The 20906-nt window shown below is 43.6% G+C and overlaps 1 long non-coding RNA gene across 1 annotated transcript; it reads right to left on the bottom strand.

Annotated features, from left to right (window-relative positions):
* Positions 1–16774: 16774 nt before the first annotated feature.
* On the bottom strand, positions 16775–18648 carry LOC106602224 (uncharacterized). Its single transcript, XR_001328185.2, has 3 exons — positions 18516–18648; positions 18307–18374; positions 16775–18014 (listed from the first exon to the last, which is right to left on the bottom strand). It is a non-coding gene; the product is annotated as an uncharacterized LOC106602224 (long non-coding RNA).
* Positions 18649–20906: the final 2258 nt, after the last annotated feature.

Here is a 20906-nt window from a genome sequence, read left to right as displayed (position 1 = left end):
TATTGCTTTTGTGGTTCACTGATAGATCTAGGACTGAATCTTTCACATACTCCCTACCTGTCTGCCATGGTTTTCTAGCCACCAACATCTCCAATGACATCCTATGTTCTGCTACAGTCGGTATCTGTGGATAAAACTTCCCTGTGCTCAGGTTAGATACACTACTCTCATTTGTCATGACTGTCCTGTGAGGATCCAAATAGGTCAGATCAGGTTTGCAAGAATAACTTCAACCAGACCCCCTCTCACCCGCAGAGGGGGGAGGAGGGAACTGGTGGGGGTTAACAACTCACACCCTGTTGTAAATCAAGGAGAAAATGTTCACCAGAGGAATGGGTCTTTGTTTCACAGACTTTTCCCAACTAAACTCTAACACATTCTAAAGTGAACTACTGGAACAATATTTCTAACATAGAATGTGAGGAACAGTCAACGGCGAGCTAAAGAACACTAATGACATTTTGTTGGTTATTTTTTTTTTATTGAACCTTTATTTTAACAGGTAAGCGGCAGGTAGCCTAGTGGTTAGAGCGTTGGGTCAGTAACCGAAAGGTTGGTGGATCGAATCCCTGAGCTGACAAAGTAAAAATCTGTCCTTTTGCCCATGAAGAAGGCAGTTAACCCACTGTTCCTAGGCTGTCATTGTAAATAAGAATGTGTTCTTAACTGACTTGCCTAGTTAAATAGAAAAATAAAATAAAAAAGTTGACTGAGAACACATTCTAATTTACAGCAATGACCTGGGGAATAGTTACAGGGGAGAGGAGGGGGGATGAATGAGCCAATTGTAAGCTGGGGATGATTAGGTGACTGTGATGGTATGAGGGCCAGATTGGGAATTTAGCCAGGACACTGGGTTAACACCGCTACACTTATGATGATGAGTGCCATGGTATATCAAATCAAAGTTTATTTGTCACGTGCGCCGAATACAACAGGTGTAGACCTTAGAGTGAAATGCTTACTTACAGGCTCTAACCAACAGTGGAGTTAAGTAAAATAATAGATAAGTAAAGGAAAACAATAGATAAGTAAATAGGTAAACAATAGATAAGTAAAGAAAAAAAAGTGTAAAATGACAGAGTCAATGTACAGAGTCAATGTGCGAGGGAATCGGTTAGTCAGTCTAATTGAGGTAATATGTACATGTAGGTATATTTAAAGTGACTATGCATAGATGGTAAACAGAGAGTAGCAGCAGCGTAAAAGAGGGGTTAGCGGGAAACACAATGCAAATAGTCCGGGTAGCCATTTTATTACCTGTTTGGGAGTCTTATGGCTTGGGGTTACAAGCTGTTGAGAAGCCTTTAGGTCCTAGACTTGGCACTCTGGTACCGCTTGCCATGAGGTAGCAGAGAGAACAGTCTATGACTGGGGTGGCTGGGGTCTTTGACAATTTTTAGGGCTTTCCTATGACACCTCCTGGTATAGAGGTCCTGGATGGCAGGAAGCTTGGCCCCAATGATGTACTGGGCCGTGCGCGCGCACTACCCTCTGTAGTGCCTTGCGGTGTTGGGCCGAGCAGTTCCGTACCAGGCAGTGATGCAACCAGTCAGGATGCTCTCGATGTTGCAGCTATACTATGGGGCTCTCTGTGTTCACCGTTCGTGGTGAATTACTCTGCCTCGATTTGTTTTGTCCGAATGTCTGCCTGGCAACAGCGTGAACAGTATCAACGTCGGTGCGTGGGGTTTCGATTTCCATTGCTCTCATTCTCATGTCAGTGACTTCAGCATTGCGGCACATTTCAATGGCAGTTGCTAATGTTAACCTTCTCTCTCATAGTAGACGCAGGCGCGTATCCTCATTTGCAATTCCCAGTACTATTTTGTCACAAATCAATTCATCTTTCAATCCCCCGTATTCACAAGTAGCGGATTTTTCTCTCAAAACGAGTTACAAAGTTGTGTACTGACTCACCCTCTTCCTGTTTGCAGTTTCCGAAAACTGAACCGCTCGAAAATTAAGTTCCTGACAGGTTTGAAGTAATTCTCCAATGCGTCCAATATAGCCTTTGCATCACACTGTTGTCGTGCTGTGAGGTTGAAATTGTGCCGGTAGATATGCCTGCATTCGCTGCCCATTAAACTCCTCAGTTGCCCCTTGGATCTCGTTGGGTTTCTCATGTAGACCAGTCGCCAGTGTATAGTCCTCAAATTCATCCCTGAAGTTGTCCCAATTAGCATTCCAGTGCGCTGTGAGAACCATGGGATTTGGTGGCGGAATGTTTGCTGCCATAGCGATGGAATAAGAGATCTCTTTGCCTTCAGCCATCGAGGTAAGAGGTGATGCCAGCTAACAACGAGTTGGTCAGTGTTGTGAGTAGGAAATGGCGTGTGTTCGCATATGGAACGTAACTGCGCCTATACTGTACTTAGCTACAAAAATAACAAACTTGTGGTTTTCGAGCCACTGTACTGTTATTTTGGGTTGCACTATCAAAAACGTAGCCTGTGTGTGTGTACTGTTATTCATCTGTGTGATGTGATCAATCAGTTTTTTCGGGTTAAAAAAAAAGGATGTCTTGTATTTAACAGCAACAGTTACAACCTAGACAGATGTGTGTTTTTAATGTGGAAAAATAAACATTAATAGCTATTTATATGGGTATTTAATTGTTATTTTGTTTATATTGTATTTGTTTTAGGCATAAGGGCTATGAAATATACCAATATTTACACATAGTTGTATATTTTCATAACCTTGGGTCCAAAATAACAGAATTTCTAATTTGGGTCCCAGGCTGAAACAGTTTTAAGAACCCATGCTTAGATAGGGGGACAGAGTCAAAGATGGCCGTCTGGTGGATGTAGTACTAACTACAGGTACAGCTGTAGTGTTGGTGACAGAGACCTGGGTGGATGTAGTACTAACTACAGGTACAGCTGTAGTGTTGGTGACAGAGACCTGGGTGGATGTAGTACTAAATACAGGTACAGCTGTAGTGTTGGTGACAGAGACCTGGGTGGATGTAGTACTAACTACAGGTACAGCTGTAGTGTTGGTGACAGAGACCTGGGTGGATGTAGTACTAACTACAGGTACAGCTGTAGTGTTGGTGACAGAGACCTGGGTGGATGTAGTACTAACTACAGGTACAGCTGTAGTGTTTGTGACAGAGACCTGGGTGGATGTAGTACTAACTACAGGTACAGCTATAGTGTTGGTGTCAGAGACCTGGGTGGATGTAGTATAGACTACAGGTAAAGCTGTTTTGAACAGATAATTATCACACTCAACTTACAAATGCTGGTAAACACTAAAATACATTCAAATACAGTCAGCTACTACTTGGGCTACAATACCTATTTTTGCCAACTGGCTTGGACCCCCGCTGACTCATCACGACTGGACCACCGACGTGATCTGTCCGATGGGATTTTTCTCAACTGGCTCCGCTGTCGCTTCATCCCCTGAAATCCCATCCGCTAGCATGCTAGCTGCGGCCTGCTAGCTGTCCAGAGCACATCGGACTGTTAGCTTAAGAGGCCCACCGGACAAATTATTTGGCCACTATACCTATTCTGCCAATTGGCCTGGTTTACCACACGGAGCCCTGCTGATCCATCTGCCGATGTAATAGCACGAGGGGGCCACAACAGACTTTCTTCCGTCGCGACATCCCTCCAAGGCCCTTCTGTTAGCTTGCTAGCCCCGGCACGCAAGCTGCCTGAAGCCACTCACTGGACTCCTATGATCACTCGGCTACGCATGCCTCTCGCTAACGTCAATATGCCTTGTCCATCGCTGTTTTGGTTAGTATTTATTGCCTTATTTCACTGTAGAGCATCTAGCCCTGCTCAATACGCCTTATTTAACACTTTAGTTCCACCTACCACACATGCGGTGACATCACCTGGTTTAAATTATATTTCTAGGGACAAGATCTCTTTCATCGTCACTCTAGGCACAGGTTTACCCTCACTGTATCCACATTCTACCATACCTTTGTCTGTACATTATGCCTTGAATCTATTCTACCGTGCCCAGAAATCTGCTCCTTTTACTCAGAAATCCTACCTCATACTAAACGACCAGTTATTTTTGCCTTTAGCAGTACCCTTAACCTACTCCTCCTATGTTCCTCTGGTGATGTGGAGGTTAATCCAGGCCCTGCAGTGCCTAGCTCCACTCCCATTCTCCAGGCGCTACCATCTTAAATAAGTATGCCCCTTTCAAAAAATGTAGAACCAGGAACAGATATAGCCCTTGGTTCTCTCCAGACCTGACTGCCCTTGACCAGCACAAAAACATCCTGTGGCGTTCATCATTAGCATCGAATAGCCCCCGTGATATGCAACTTTTCAGGGAAGTCAGGAACAAATATACACAGGCAGTTAGGAAAGCTAGGGCTAGCTTTTTCAAGTAGAAATTTGCATCCTGTAGCACAAGCTCAAAAGGTTCTGGGACACTGTAAAGTCCATGGAGAATAAGAGCACCTCCTCCCAGCTGCCCACTGCAATGAGGCTAGGAAACACTGTCACCACCGATAAATCCTCTATAATTGAGAATTTCAATAAGCATTTTTCTACTGCTGGCCATGCTTTCCACCTGGCAACCCCTTCCCCGGTCAACAGCCCTGCACTCCCCACATCAACTCGCCCAAGCCTCCCCTATTTCTCCTTCACCCAAATCCAGATAGCTGATGTTCTTAAAGAACTGCAAAACCTGGATCCCTACAAATCAGCCGGGCTAGACAATCTGGACCCTCTCTTTTTAAAATTATCTGCTGAAATTGTTGCAACCCCTATTACTATCCTGTTCAAACTCTCTTTCGTATCATCTGAGATTCCCAAAGATTGGAAAGCTGCTGCGGTCATCCCCCTCTTCAAAGGGGGAGACACTCTAGACCTAAATTGCTAAAGACCTATATCTGTCCTATCCTGCCTTTCTAAGGTCTTCGAAAGCCAAGTCAACAAACAGATTACCGACCACTTCGAATCCCACCGTACCTTTTCCGCTATGCAATCTGGTTTCAGAGCTGGTCATAGGTGCACCTCAGCCACACTCAAGGTCCTAAACGATATCATAACCACCATTGATAAGAGACATTACTGTGCAGCCGTATTCATCGACGTGGCCAAGGCTATCGACTCTATCACCACATTCTTATTGGCAGACTCATTAGACTTGGTTTTTCAAATGATTGCCTCGCCTGGTTCACCAACTACTTCTCTGATAGAGTTCAGTGTGTCAAATCGGAGGGCCTGTTGTCCAGACCTCTTGCAGTCTCTATTGGGGTGCCACAGGGTTCAATTCTCGGGCCGACTCTCTTCTCTGTATACATCAATGATGTCGCTCTCGCTGCTGGTGATTCTCTGATCCACCTCTACGCAGACGACACCATTCTGTATACTTCTGGCCCTTCCTTGGACACTGTGTTAACTAACCTCCAAACGAGCTTCAATGCCATACAACTCTCCTTCCGTGGCCTCCAACTGCTCTTAAATGCAAGTAAAACTAAGTGCATGCTCTTCAACCGATCACTGCCTGCAACTGCTCGCCCGTCCAGCATCACTACTCTGGACGGTTCTGACTTAGAATATGTTGACAACTACAAATACCTAGGTGTCTGGCTAGACTGTAAACTCTCCTTCCAGAGCATCTCCAATCCCAAATTAAATCTAGAATCGGCTTCCTATTTCGCAACAAAGCATCCAACAAAGCCAAACAAACGCTCGTAAAACTCACCATCCTACCGATCCTCGACTTCGGCGATGTCATCTATGAAATAGCCTCCAACACTCTACTCAACAAATTGGATGCAGTCTATCACAGTGCCATCCGTTTTGTCACCAAAGCCCCATTTATTACCCACCACCACGACCTGTACGTTCTCAGTGGCTGGCCATCGCTTCATACTCGTTGCCAAACCCACTGGCTCCTGGTCATCTACAAGTCTCTGCTAGGTAAAGCCCTGCCTTATCTCAGCTCACTGGTCACCATAGCAGCACCCACCCGTAGCACGCGCTCCAGCAGGTATACCTCACTGGTCACCCCCAAAGCCAATTCCTCCTTTGGCCGCCTCTCCTTCCAGTTCTCTGCTGCCAATGACTGGAACGAACTGCAAAAATCTCTGAAGCTGGAGACTCTTACCTCCCTCACTAGCTTTAAGCACCAGCTGTCAGAGCAGCTCACAGATCACTGCACCTGTACATAGCTCATCTGTAATTAGCCCATCCAATCTACCTCATCCCCATACTGTATGTATGTATTTATCTTGCTCCTTTGCACCCCAGTATCTCTACTTCCACATTCATCTTCTGTACATCCTACCATTCCAGTGTTTAATTGCTATATTGTAATTACTTCGCCACCATGGCCTATTTATTGCTTTACCTCTCTTATCCTACCCCATTTGCGCATGCTGTATGTGGATTTTTCTACTGTTTTGTTGATTGTATGTTTGTTTATCCCATGTGTAACTCTGTGTTATTGTATGTGTCGAACTGCTTTGCTTTATCTTGGCCAGGTCGGAGTTGCAAATGAGAACTTGTTCTCAACTAGCCTACCTGATTAAATAAAGGTGAAAAAAAATCTATAGGATTGAGGTCAGGGCTTTGTGATGGCCACTCCAATACTTTAATTTTGTTGTCCTTAAGACATTTGCCACAACTTTGGAAGTACAGTATGCTTGGGGTCATTGTCCATTTGGAAGACCCATTTGCGACCAAGCTTTAACTTCCTGACCGATGTCTTGAGATGTTGCTTCAATATATCCACATACTTTTCTTTCCTTGTGATGCCATCTATTTTGTGAAGTACACCAGTCCCTCTTGCAGCAAATCACCCCCACTACATGATGCTGCCACCCCCGTGCTTCACGGTTGGGATGGTGTTCTTCGGCTTGCAAGCCTCCCCCTTTTTCCTCCAAACATAATGATGGTCATTATGGCCAAACAGTTCAATTTTTGTTCCATCAGACCAGAGGACATTTCTCCAAAAAGTATAATCTTTGTCCCCATGTGCAGTTGCAAACCGTAGTCTGGCTTTTTTATGGAGGTTTTGGAGCAGTGGCTTCTTCCTTGCTGAGCGGGCTTTCAGGTTATGTCGATATAGGACTTGTTTTACTGTGGATATAGATACTTTTGTTCCTGTTTCCTCCAGCATCTTCACATGGTCCTTTGCTGTTGTTCTGGGATTGATTTGCAGTTTTCGCACCAAAGTAAGTTCATCTCCAGGGGACAGAACGCATCTCCTTGTGGAGGTCTACTATTTTTTTTCAGAGGTCTTGGCTGATTTCTTTTGATTTTCCCATGATGTCAAGCAAAGAGGCACTGAGTTTGAAGGTAGGCCTTGAAATACATCCACAGGTACACCTCCAATTGACTCAAACAATGTCAATTAGCCTATCAGTAGCTTCTAAAGCCATGACATCATTTTCTGGAATTTTCCAAGCTGTTTAAAGGCACAGTCAACTTAGTGTATGTAAACTTCTGACCCACTGGAATTGTGATACCGTGAATCATGAGTGAAATAATCTATCTGTAAACAATTGTTGGAAAAAATACTTGTGTCACATAGTATATGTCCTAACCAACTTGCCAAAACTCTTGTTTGTTAAGTGTATGTAACTTACTTAACTTAAGTGTATGTAAACTTCCGACTTCAACTGTATATATAATATATATATTATATTTTTTCCTTTTGTTATTTTCCCCTAACCCTTCCACCCCTCCCCTAATTGGAGTAAACTAATGGACAACAACACTTAGGCTTCTACTTACAACACTTAGGCTTCCAGCTTATACATACTATATACATTTTATGGACACAGTATATTTGACAATCTTGTTATTTTTAGACCCACCCTTTAGCTCCACTCAACCCCTCCCATCTATCTCTGAACATCATCCAGCTTTGATTTCTATTTGCATATATTTTTCAACTGTGCTCTGATGTTTCACAAAAGTTCAGAATCATTCTATTCCCATAGTTTTTACAGATTGTAAATGAAAGATACATGTTTAGATTTAGTTAAAGCCTTAGTTTCATGGTGGATAAGAGGGGGGTGTGGTACTGAAACCATTGTTGGGTTCCAGGTGGCAAAGAGCCAAAAGTCATTCACCCAATGTTTGTTTAGGTATGTGTGTTTATTTTACAACGTCGGTCATGCATCTTGTTGACATTCATCCAAGGACATCTCGACTTGCATTACACACCCTCACTATAGAAACCTTATCTAAAAAAAATAATGTGACTTATAGTTAGAGAGAACATTCCTTTAAACGCGTCCTGCTACAAGCAGGAAACAAGTTGTGGTCGAACCTGAAACATTTTAAGACGTGTATCACCTTCCTCACTTTCCCCTCCTCTCATCTCTCCCATCCTTGTTATTGTCTCACAAATCCCTCCTCTCTCTCCTATCACCCCTCTTGTCTCTCGTATCACCCCTCTTTTCTCTCTCCTATCACCCTTCCAGTCCCTCCTATCACCCCTCCTGTCTCTCTTATCTCTGAACATCAAACAGTCCATTGTCCAATGTTCCCTTTGCATACCTTATATCTCCATCTCCCTATACACTGTAGTAGTTAGACTATAGCAAGGAAAGGAAGCAGTTAAGGAGATAGAGAGGACTTTTCAGTGGACCTTTATTTTATAGTATGATGAAATAACTATGACATTAATAGTAATGGTTAAATAGTAAATCTCCATTCATTATGCTTCTTAGGCAGCAATGTGAGCTGTGACTGCAACTGTAAATTAATCTTATAGTAGCATGTAGCTTTTTAGCTTGACAGGCTGAAATACACTTAACTTTCATCCTTACTTAGGGAAATTCTGCGCTTTCAAATGTGCAAATGTTTTTCTCCACGGCATGTAGGTCCAGGTTGCAGACTTTACTGTTTTCTAAACTGAGTATTGTATTTCCTGAGACATTGTAACATATATTAATGTATTGTTTAGTGTTATGTTGAAAACTGGTTGAGTTTGCCCCACCAAGATGTACATGCTAAAATCACCACTTCAAAGCTTGCAGAACATTCCTGATGATTGGCTGCAAAAGTGAACCCCGCTGTTCTCTGAAGTGTCGATGCCAGGATGCTGGATTGTCATGCACTCAGGGTCGGAGTTATCGGCAGGCCTTAGGGGTCTGACCCACCCTACCTCCTTGACCATCCAAAGGAAATATTTAAATATTGGTAATTTATTTGACTGAGACACATGGCAACATAATGATGCATCACACTCAGATAAATCACCCGAGCAAGCAAAACAGCGCCCCTCTGTCTCAGTATGTACGTATAGTCCATGTATCTGACACTGGCATGCCATACATACTCTTTTAGGCCAGACAGCATCAGATACAAGTACATTGGCTATATATAGTAAAACAAAGGGGGGTACTGGTTCACTCGCTCTAATGCTTTCTCAGGTGAGCCAGTTTCAGCCACTTGTGAATTGAAAAGTTGGCAGTTTACAGTTTACTGTTCGGATGGAACTATTTTGGACGAACGTGTGAAGGTAACCTACTTTTGAAGTGATTTGTTTGACAATCAGATGAAAACATGTCTGGTTATACTCATGCCACATTAAAAAGGTAATACATTTTAAAGTTAAATTACATGTCTTTACTATGTCGTTCTGCCCTTGAGCAAGACAGTTAACCCACTGTTCCCTGGGCGCCGAAGACATGGATGTCGATTAAGGCAACCCTCCACACCTCTCTGATTCAGAGGGGTTGGGTTAAATACGGAAGACACATAATTAATCAGAGATGTGTTGCACCGCTTCATTTTCAACCTGGATGAGATAATCTAAGGTTAAATAACTAAACTATGATTAGTCACGTGTCATAATTGATTCACCATTGCAATATGTTCAAATTCTATTTCGATTAAAATAAACCAGCACCAGTCATAATTGCTAGCTTATTAGCAAAAGGCTAAATTATTAAATTAATTAACTTTTTGGTGAAATTTGTTAGCTGGCTAGTTGACATTGCATGAGGCCACATGAGCAAAAAAAAATATTGCACCAAAAATACAACACTTACACTGAGATTTGATTAACTTCAACCTCCTCCAGTAGCAGTTTAGATTTAATCCCTAAACTAAATTTTAATTTGATTTTTTTTTTAAAATGGAGCAACAAGACTAAATGTGATCTTAGTTTAAAGTAAACATTAAACTTAGTTTAGAAGAAGGATTACATTTGGGATAAATTTAAAACTAGGTTTAAAGTTTGGTGCAACAAGATTAATAGATAAACCTTGATTTAACTCAGTTTAAGAGTTAATCCATGTTGATGCAACCCACCCTAAGTCTATCAGTCCATCCATAGCTCTGTCCATGAATTTGAGAGTGCTTACATTTCTCCAGCCCCAGCCCCAGCCCTTAGCTTTTTAGCGTAATGGGAGGGGAGGACGCTTTGTTATTGTTTCAAATAAGGATTCTAGCTTTAAAAGGGTAAGAGAGCTTTTATAGTGCATGCTGCAAAATTATAGAATCAATTGCCAGAAATCACTAGAAGTGCAGAATGTGTAATATACATTAGTCCCGTTTTAGGAATGTGCATAACGTCTACATCATAACGCCTACATCATAACGCCTACATCATAACGTCTACATCATAACGTCTACATCATAACGCCTACATCATAACGCCTACATCATAACGCCTACATCATAATGCATTTATTTACAAATGAGATTTACATTTACATTACATTTAAGTCATTTAGCAGACGCTCTTATCCAGAGCGACTTACAAAATGGTGCGTTCACCTTATGATATCCAGTGGAACAACCACTTTACAATGTGCATCTAAATATTTTAAGGGGGGGGGGGGGGCGTTAGAAGGATTACTTTATCCTATCCTAGGTATTCCTTAAAGAGGTGGGGTTTCAGGTGTCTCCGGAAGGTGGTGATTGACTCTGCTGTCCTGGCGTCGTGAGGGAGCTTGTTCCACCATTGGGGTGCCAGAGCAGCGAACAGTTTTGACTGGGCTGAGCGGGAACTGTGCTTCCTCAGAGGTAGGGGGGCCAGCAGGCCAGTGGTGGATGAACGCAGTGCCCTTGTTTGGGTGTAGGGCCTGATCAGAGCCTGAAGGTATGGAGGTGCCGTTCCCTTCACAGCTCCGTAGGCAATCACCATGGTCTTGTAGCGGATGCGAGCTTCAACTGGAAGCCAGTGGAGAGAGCGGAGGAGCGGGGTGACGTGAGAGAACTTGGGAAGGTTGAACACCAGACGGGCTGCGGCGTTCTGGATGAGTTGTAGGGGTTTAATGGCACAGGCAGGGAGCCCAGCCAACAGCGAGTTGCAGTAATCCAGACGGGAGATGACAAGTGCCTGGATTAGGACCTGCGCCGCTTCCTGTGTGAGGTAGGGTCGTACTCTGCGAATGTTGTAGAGCATGAACCTACAGGATCGGGTCACCGCCTTGATGTTAGTGGAGAACGACAGGGTGTTGTCCAGGATCACGCCAAGGTTCTTAGCACTCTGGGAGGAGGACACAAGGGAGTTGTCAACCGTGATGGCGAGATCATGGAACGGGCAGTCCTTCCCCGGGAGGAAGAGCAGCTCCGTCTCGCCGAGGTTCAGCTTGAGCTGGTGATCCGTCATCCACACTGATATGTCTGACAGACATGCAGAGATGCGATTCGCCGCCTGGTTATCAGAAGGGGGAAAGGAGAAGATTAATTGTGTGTCGTCTGCATAGCAATGATAGGAGAGACCATGTGAGGATATGACAGAGCCAAGTGACTTGGTGTATAGCGAGAATAGGAGAGGGCCTAGAACAGAGCCCTGGGGGACACCAGTGGTGAGAGCGCATGGTGCGGAGACAGATTCTCGCCACGCCACCTGGTAGGAGCGACCTGTCAGGTAGGACGCAATCCAAGCGTGGGCCGCGCCGGAGATGCCCAACTCGGAGAGGGTGGAGAGGAGGATCTGATGGTTCACAGTATCAAAGGCAGCAGATAGGTCTAGAAGTATGAGAGCAGAGGAGAGAGAGTTAGCTTTAGCAGTGCGGAGAGCCTCCGTGACACAGAGAAGAGCAGTCTCAGTTGAATGCCCAGTCTTGAAACCTGACTGATTAGGATCAAGAAGGTCATTCTGAGAGAGATAGCAGGAGAGCTGGCCAAGGACGGCACGTTCAAGAGTTTTGGAGAGAAAAGAAAGAAGGGATACTGGTCTGTAGTTGTTGACATCGGAGGGATCGAGTGTAGGTTTTTTCAGAAGGGGTGCAACTCTCGCTCTCTTGAAGACGGAAGGGACGTATGATGTTTTCATTACATTTACATTTACATTTAAGTCATTTAGCAGACGCTCTTATCCAGAGCGACTTACAAATTGGTGCATTCACCTTATGATATCCAGTGGAACAACCACTTTACAATAGTGCATCTAAATCTTTTTTCATTAGTTACTCTCCTTACAATAAACATATTATAGAAGACTTTGTATAAAATAAATTACATATGCTTACTGACAGTTGTGGCTGCTTTGGGTGATGTATTGTTGTCTCTACCTTCTTGCCCTTTGTGCTGTTGTCTGTGCCCAATAATGTTTGTACCATGTTTTGTTTGTACCATGTTGTGTTGCTACCATGCAGCCCAACCTCACATTTAATTTGTGCATATATGTACATAATGTATTTTAGCAGATTTTGTGCGTTTTTGTGCATTTTGTGTGGTTTAATTTGTGAGAAAAGACACAAATTTATGTGATACTTAATTTGTGCGAAAGACACATTTAACCAGTAGTCTTTGCAACAACAATAGACGCGATAGCCTATATTTGTTTTGTTTATTTTATACGTTATGAATATGTAAGTTAGATATTTTGTCTTTATTTAATCCCTATTAAAACACTGTAGTTGTATGCGTATATGTACTGTTTTCTATTTTTCTGAACAGACCTTTCTGAACAGAATGAATTTAAGCAATGCATGATGGCTAATGGTGGGTAGGTCCATGTATTTCTTACAAAAAAACAAAAGTGTAAACCATTTTATTGACCAGAATGTAACTGAAAATACAATAGCAGCCTTGCCATTGTCCATCAATACCACTTTCTTTTTTTTTGTATAACATTCTAGGAAATGTATGCAGTCATTGCAGTCTTATAATATTGTTGGCCAACCAAAATGACCAAAACGTTAACCAGTAATAAAGCTAGGGTGAAATTGTAGTTTGAGCTGGCTGAGTGTCAATACATGTCTCTGAGTGTAAGCACCTTTTAACTAGAAACGTTCACTCCAATATATTGGTATCACTCCGCGGCGGAGGGATACATCCGAGGTGAGGATTTACAGTTTTACTCCCATGTACTGTCACGGCTGGGGTCCGCCCCTATATATAGACCCCATGGCCGCGACACAGGTTCTCTTTCATTTTCTCGGCAGATGTCCATATGGTTTGAGGTACAAACTTTCTGAAGTTCGCTTAGTAAGTCACTTGTAAGTGTAATATCTTGCTTAGAAGTATTTTCACTGGCTGTTTGCACCCTGGAGCAGCTGTCCACATGACCAGCCCATCCTCGTGAGTGCTCCACTCGCTACGCGCGGTTGATCTGTATCTTCCGCCAGGGTTTGTCGTGCTTGTGTTTCGTTAGCGTTACACTATGACTCTGTGTGCATCCATTAATATATTGGTGGCTCTTGCTGCCACAAACTGTATATACCTTACACAACTTGCCAACTGGTTTTATGTGTGTTGTGAATTGCTTGTCCCCACGCCATATTTTTTTATTTTACCTTTATTTAACTAGGCAAGTCAATTAAGAACAAATTCTTATTTTCAATGACAGCCTAGGAACAGTGGGTTAACTGCCTTGTTCAGGGGCAGAACGACATATTTTTACCTTGTCAGCTCGGGGATTCAATCTTGCAACATTTCGGTGACTAGTCCAACGCTCTAACCACTAGGCTACCTGCGCGGGTTCTCTGCTAATTCCCATACAGGGTTTTCTTGTTCTTTCTCCTGCAGAATGTAAAAGTATGGTGGTGGGCTGCCACTAAGTTGAGACATTAACTTTGGAGTTCCTTAACGGAGTTACTCCATCATACGGTGCTGTTTTTTGTTTTCTGCTTGGATATTAAACCCGCTAGGTAATATCGCAGTTGGCATAAAACAACAAAACACATAAATCAAATCCATTACCTGGTTGTTGTTATTTTTTTGTCTGCCTGTTATTCCCACAGGGTTCTTCCCCTGTGTTTGAAGAGGTACTGGGTAATTTGTCCCTCACCGGGTTCCTATTTCTCCAAGTGGGTCACGACATGGCTCTCCCAGGACGTCGGACCCCTGCTCCATGGCCTTGATGCCTTGGCTGAGCTTATGGCTTCCCTTTGTGACAAGTGTGATGATGGCATCCCCTGGGGATTCGCATACCTTGTGTATGCACTGCCTGGGTTTGAGCCAGGCGGAGAGGAGCCACTGCAGCTAGAGCCCATCTGCTGGATGGGGGCATGAGTCGGACCACTGAGACCACCTTGAATGGAGGGCACATGCCCTGCGTCAGGAGGTTGATAGCTTCGATGGCAAGGACAGCTGTTCCCAGTTGGCCAGTGAGAGGCTGTTCCTGGGGGATAATGCTGGCACTGTTCACCACGTGAGCGGGGCTACCAGGCGGACAGGCCATCAGCGGGGCTTCATCGCCCCAGCGGCTCGAGAGGCTATGAGAGGCCTACTCACTTGGGTAGCCACTGCACTGGACATCAACTGGTGGACAGTGAGGACTCTCCATCTGTCGCCATCTCTGCTGAGTTCCGTGAGGCCTTACAGGAGAGCTGAACCTCTGCCAGGGCGGAACCCGTGACTGAAGACGGGACCCCCGCAGAGTCTTTGATGCGGACTTGGGAGCCACATATGGGTCCCTCTGCTCTCTTGGCCATCTTACCAGCACAGCCACGCTGCTGCAGGCCAACCTGCAGACTCTGTTTTCCTGGCTACAGGAGGGCACATAGGAGCTCCTCCGGGAAGTGATGGCGGTGTCTCGCCTGCTTCCCCTGCTCCAGAGGGATGTGGCTCGTGCCAATGGACGGGCCATGGTGCAGGTGGTTATCTTCTGGCACATTTGCCCCTCAACTCATCACCCCAGGGCTGAAGTTGGCCCAGGGGTTGATGACATTCTAGAGCAGACTGATAAGGTTCGTAGGGACCGGGGGACCCTGAGACGGTTCATGCCGCCACCTCAGGCCTCCGGGTCCAAGGCAGACAGACTGTTGACACCCACCTGCACCCGAACGACGGTGGGGTCCCTCTCCTGCCCCATTGCCTCGTGCTAAGGGATGACAGCGGGGAGGGGCACAGTGTGAGGTGAAGCAACAGCCTGTTTTTCCCACATGGGTCTTCCCTGGTTTTTGCAGAGGTACTGGTTAATTTATCCCTCACCGGGTTCCTATTCCTCCAAGCGGGTCACGACATAAGCTCTACCAGGGCTTCGGACCCCTGAACTGTGGCCTTGTTGGCTTGGCTGAGCTTATGGCTTCCCTTTGTGACAGGTGTGATGGTTTCAACCGTCACCGTCATAGGGACGTGCTTGGGGGACCCATGCGCTCGAGGTGCCAGAGGAGAGGCGGGCCCCGGCAGGTCTCCTGACACACCCTTCCCCGGCCTCGGCCGCTTCTCTCAATCTCAAAGGGCCTCCCCGATCTCAAAGCCCCCCCCACCACCCACCCCCTCCCAATGAATTGAGACATCAGAATGGCTAGGTGGGTTCTACTCCACTTATTTTGTAGTCCCAAATAGAGACGGAGAGTTTCGACCGATTCTGGACCTGCACAACCTCAATGGGTACTTGAAGGTACTGAGGTTCCACATGCTGTCCCCAGCCCGCGTGTTGCAGGCCGTGTCCAGGGACCTGATGGATGCGTACTTCCATGTTTCTGTTCACCCAGCTCATTGGCAGTACCTCCGATTTGCTTTCGAAGGGAGGGCTTACGAATTCATGGTTCTTCCCTTCGGCCTCTCCTTGGCATCCCGCACTTTCACAAAGTGCATGGATGCTATCCTGGCACCTCTCACATCCCGAGGATTGTTGATCCTCAATTACCTGGACGATTGGCTGATTTGTGCCCCAACCAGGACCCAGGTCCTGTCAGACAGAGACATGCTCCTGACCCACACCGGTAGGCTGGGCATTACTGTAAACGACAAGAAGAGTCATCTGACACCCACCCAGAGGGTGGCCTTCATTGGCATGAAACTGGACTCAGTCCTCATGAGAGCACGCCTGCCCACCACATTCGGCAGGGGCGGGGTGGTATCCGCCCTAACCTGCCAACACCTGTTGGGCTTTCTGACGGTGGCCTCGTTGTTGATTCCCCTGGGCCTGCTCCATCTCCAGCCTCTTCAACAGTGGTTCAACTCCCACTGGCCGCACCCAAAGCGCCACCGTCACCACCAGCTGCGGGTGACTGTACAGAGCCCCAGGGCATTGAGGTGGCACTGTCACTCCTTTCTCGCAGATGGGGTGGAGATGCTGAGGATGTGCCGCCGTGACCTGGTCAGCACAGACGCCTCCCAGATCGGCTGGGGGCAGGTCGGCCAGTGGTTCTTGGCTACCCCCTTGGAGCTGCAGGCATGTAAATACACTACAGCTCTTGGGCAGTCATTTTACTGTAACTGACTAAACATGGACTCCGCAAGTCCAACAGCAGCAAAAAATAAATAAATTGACACCAGCTTTTTAATTTTGTTTGTAGTTCTTTTAGTTGGGGGATTACAGGTCAGGTACAGTATTCAGACGCAAAATAAATACAGGTTTATTCATATAATAATCATATTTGTGAAGTATGGTATGAAAAATATGAAACTAAATGCAGGTATATTCATATTATTTGGTCAGCTTTAATGACACTTTACATTGTACAGTCTACAATACAGCAAGCTTAAAATATGTAAATATGGAAGTCCTGCTTAGAGATGAAAGTCTGTTTCAGTGTGGTTTAGATATAAATCAAACCTAAAGCAGTCAAACGTTGAGTTCTCTCCATCATCAGAACTCCTGTAAAACTATCTACATTGCTATTTGATTGTCTGACCCTGGTATTGTTGTATCAGGTTCCTACCACAGAGTGACAGTGTTTTCATTCGTAACCAACTAAATGCATATCTCCAGTATGATCTCATATGCTCTGCTTTTAGTAAAATAACAAAACACCCACCAATAGTAGTCACACTGCTTCTCTAGTCACAAAACCAGCCAATATTGGTCCATTATTTAATGATACAGTATGTTTTGTTTCTTTCTTGTATCTTACAACCCAACACCCATTATCTAAAACAAGAGAGAAAGAGAAAAAGAATAACATCCTATGTGTATAATTATAACATTACTCCAATGTTTGTAAACAATGTGAACATAAACAAACACTGCATAGCCTCAAAACATGGTTAAAACTATAATGTTGATATCATGGATGGTCAGTCCTTGTAGGCATAGATCTATGAATCTGAGAATGGTTATCTTTCTTCAGGCCCGTTTCCCAGCTCTTTACCTAAACAGAGGGGTGACGGCTTTGTTATTGTTTCGATTAAGGATTCTATCCTTAAGGCATGAACTGATATGTTCAGATTTCATTAAAACATAGTTAAATGTGAGTTATGAGGAGGATGTAAAACTGAAACCATTGTGTTCCAGGTGGCAAAGAGCCAAAAGTCATACACTCAATGTTTGTAAAGGCATGGACTCACTGTCTCTCAGCATACAGACACTTCAGTTAGATTGAACCAATACAAAGAATTACAGAAACATTTATAATACATAGTATTTATGCAATAACAAATCAAGGTAGAAGCCATATAAAGGTTATCTGGTATGATAGTTTAACAACTGATTCATTCATTCTGGACATTTATTTTTCTCATAGTAAGATTGGCGGTATGCAGAATCAACTGCAGATCCCACAGCTCCTCCTACTATTCCTCCCAATACTCCTCCAACTGTTCGTCCTGCGATCGCGCCAACAGTAGAGCCGACACCCGAAAAGGGACCGATAGGTTCCAGTGGCTTCTCAGCGAGACAGGTGATGCCTCCTGCTGCACTCTTCCCAACTCCATTCTGCCCTGGTAGAGAATTTCACAAGCACACTATGGTTAGTTTTGAAAGGTCTCATGTTGATGTGGACAATTCTCCTAATTGCTTTTTTTCCGGATTCACTCTGCTCTTGAAAAGAGAGTGCAATTTTATGGTGTCTAGAAAAGAAACCCCAAACGGCAATGATTTGTAACATAAATAACAAAACATGAAAATGTCAATTTTGGGGAGGACCTAAGACACACAATGGCTTAAATCAAATACTTAAAATTAGTTCTAATGTCTGTCTTGTTCCTACAGTGTATAGCCTATGCTACTCACCAGGCTGAGAAGCGTTGTTGTTCATGTTTGGAGTGTAGATCTGTCAAGATTTGTAAGGTTAGAGAAATCTGTGTGAGAGTTTCCAGAAAGAGGGAAGAACATAGCAATAACATTTTTCAGTGCACATAGAATTAATAAAATCATGGTTGCAGTCCATTTTGAGTACAAATACCCTATTCCTACAGAAACTGTTGGTAGTGCATACATACCCTGTATCTAGTAGAACGGACCTAGTAGTTCCTGTTTCTATGTTCCTGTGTGACTAGGACAAATTATAGCGTTGTGCGAGAGTAATGCTGCCTTACCACCTTTCCCCTTGGTTATGAAAGCAGCACATCTTTCTGGTTTTATAGGATCTCACTGGACCCACCCACAGATAGACCTATAGGCATTATCTTGGCAATCTATCAGTAAAAAAACATCCTTATCTACCACTCAATTGCTGATTTTCCATTTCATCATGCAGTGATAATAACTATACAACCTTTTCATGTGTTTTATGCAAGTTAATTATTTCTTAGCCAGCTTAAAGGAGGTAGACACAAAAGTGCTTTTCAATATAGAATATGGTAGAGGGAAGAATATGTTATATTTGTGGAGAACATAAAAATAAAAAAGAGAATAGACTCTACCTACATGTGTATTTATCCTACTGTTTTTACAAAAAAAATGTCAATTTAGCATTTTTCAAACACCTGAAACAGTTTTTTCCTGCAATCTACAGCCATAATCATTATGCTTAATTCTACATGTATGTCACAAATATATACTGTACATATATACATACATATATATATTTGCATTTATAAGCATTCATCTTGAGATGTCTGTGTCCTCCTGACTGGTGGTTATTTTTTAAGAAACTAAATATACTTCTCTGCTAAAATCTGTGTAAAAGATTGAAAGGAATGTGTCTTATTCAGTACATTTAGTTATTGCTTCCCTTTCTAAAGTCTAGCAACCTTGCAAGCAGGCATGCCAGCTAAGATAGTTAAACTAGCTAGGTTCTCTAACTTGACTGATATCCTGGAAAGGCTTGATATCCTGAAAACTTCATAAAACTGCTAAGTGGCTAATAGTATTAGAAAGAGGAGGAGACAGAGAAGCCGTGAAAGTGGGACAGAAGAAAGCGGGAATTGAACCGCTGTGTTCTGGGGCAGTATGATGGTACTTTTCTTTGGAATTTTACAACTCAACCACACAGCCACACTGTAAAAAATTATGCTGTAGTGAATTTGACCACCAAAAAAACATATACTTACATAGCCGTGGGAAGTAGGGTGCAGCATCCCCTGAAAAAATCTGAATACATTAATTTTTCTCCACAAAAGTAGTGCACTGGGCATTTAATAGTGCTGTATTAGCGGACAGGTAATGTGTTTTATGCAAGTGAATTATTTCTTAACCAGCTTAGAGATAGACACAAATGTGCTTTTCAATATAGAGTATGGAAGAGGGAAGAATATGTTATAGTCCTTTTCTATTTGTGGAGAACAGAAGTGTTTTTTTTTTTTGCTTAAAAATCCAAACCCCTTAGACACACACACACACACACACACACCTACTCACTTAAAAAACATGAATATAGCTGTCAGGGCACTGAAAAAAAAACATTGGTTACATTATGATCTTTGTGTACACAGCATGCCATTCCATTGTATGTTAAGAGCAGGAAGATGTTTAGAAGAATCTTGTACTATAACTGTAAGTCACATGACTTCATGAGAAATTGTTTCTGCAGTGTAATGCACGTCAAGGGTTGAGTTCCTGCCCAACTACATTGCTGATGCATGCCAATGCCTGGATAGGTATTTAACACATGCTAAAAATCCCTCAATAATGGCATGACATTCTTATTATACACATAAGAACATTCATTGTTGACTGAATCGTTCAAACAAAGGTAGACACTAGTTCAACCAGTTTTCCGTTGATTTCAATCATGCACCATGTAAAATCAGTCTTCAGAGGTAACCTTGTGAAATAGGCACCATTTTTTAAAGATTCACAGCCATCCTGTTATTGGTTTTATTATGTACTTTGTTTTTACTATTACTTACTGTTTGTTGGGTTTGCACAGAAAGGAACTGAGCAGTAGAAATTATAGAAAGTGTATTAAATATATAATATTAAATAAACATTTGTTCACATTTGATAAAGGAAAGAGGAAAAAATGTACAAATTAAATATTTTTAAAGCATCAATTAGCCTATGTTTTAATCACCACTGTCAGATTGATCCACAAGGAAACACTGAAACGTTCAAGCCATTAGATAGATTAGAAGCCATCACCCTTCCCGTCTCTCCTATCACCCTTCCCGTCTCTCATATCACCCATCCCGTCTCTCCTATCACCCTTCCCGTCTCTCATATCACCCATCCCGTCTCTCCTATCACCCTTCCTGTCTCTCCTATCGTCCTTACCATCCCTGCCATAGGTAACCCTTCCTGAAAACAATGGCACTACACTTTGCTTAAACCTCTGCCAGTTCATGTCCTTCAAGATTAGAATGTTCCAATGTGGTTAGCCACAAAGATCACTTTCCTGATACAGGGTGCATTTAATGGACTTATTTTATCTTACTGTATGCAGGGGCATC

This window comes from Salmo salar, chromosome 04, assembly GCF_965601325.2.
Source record: "Salmo salar chromosome 04, fSalSal1, whole genome shotgun sequence".
NCBI lineage: Eukaryota > Metazoa > Chordata > Actinopteri > Salmoniformes > Salmonidae > Salmo > Salmo salar.
Note: the sequence above shows the minus strand (reverse complement) of the source record. Positions and strands in the feature narration are given on the sequence as shown.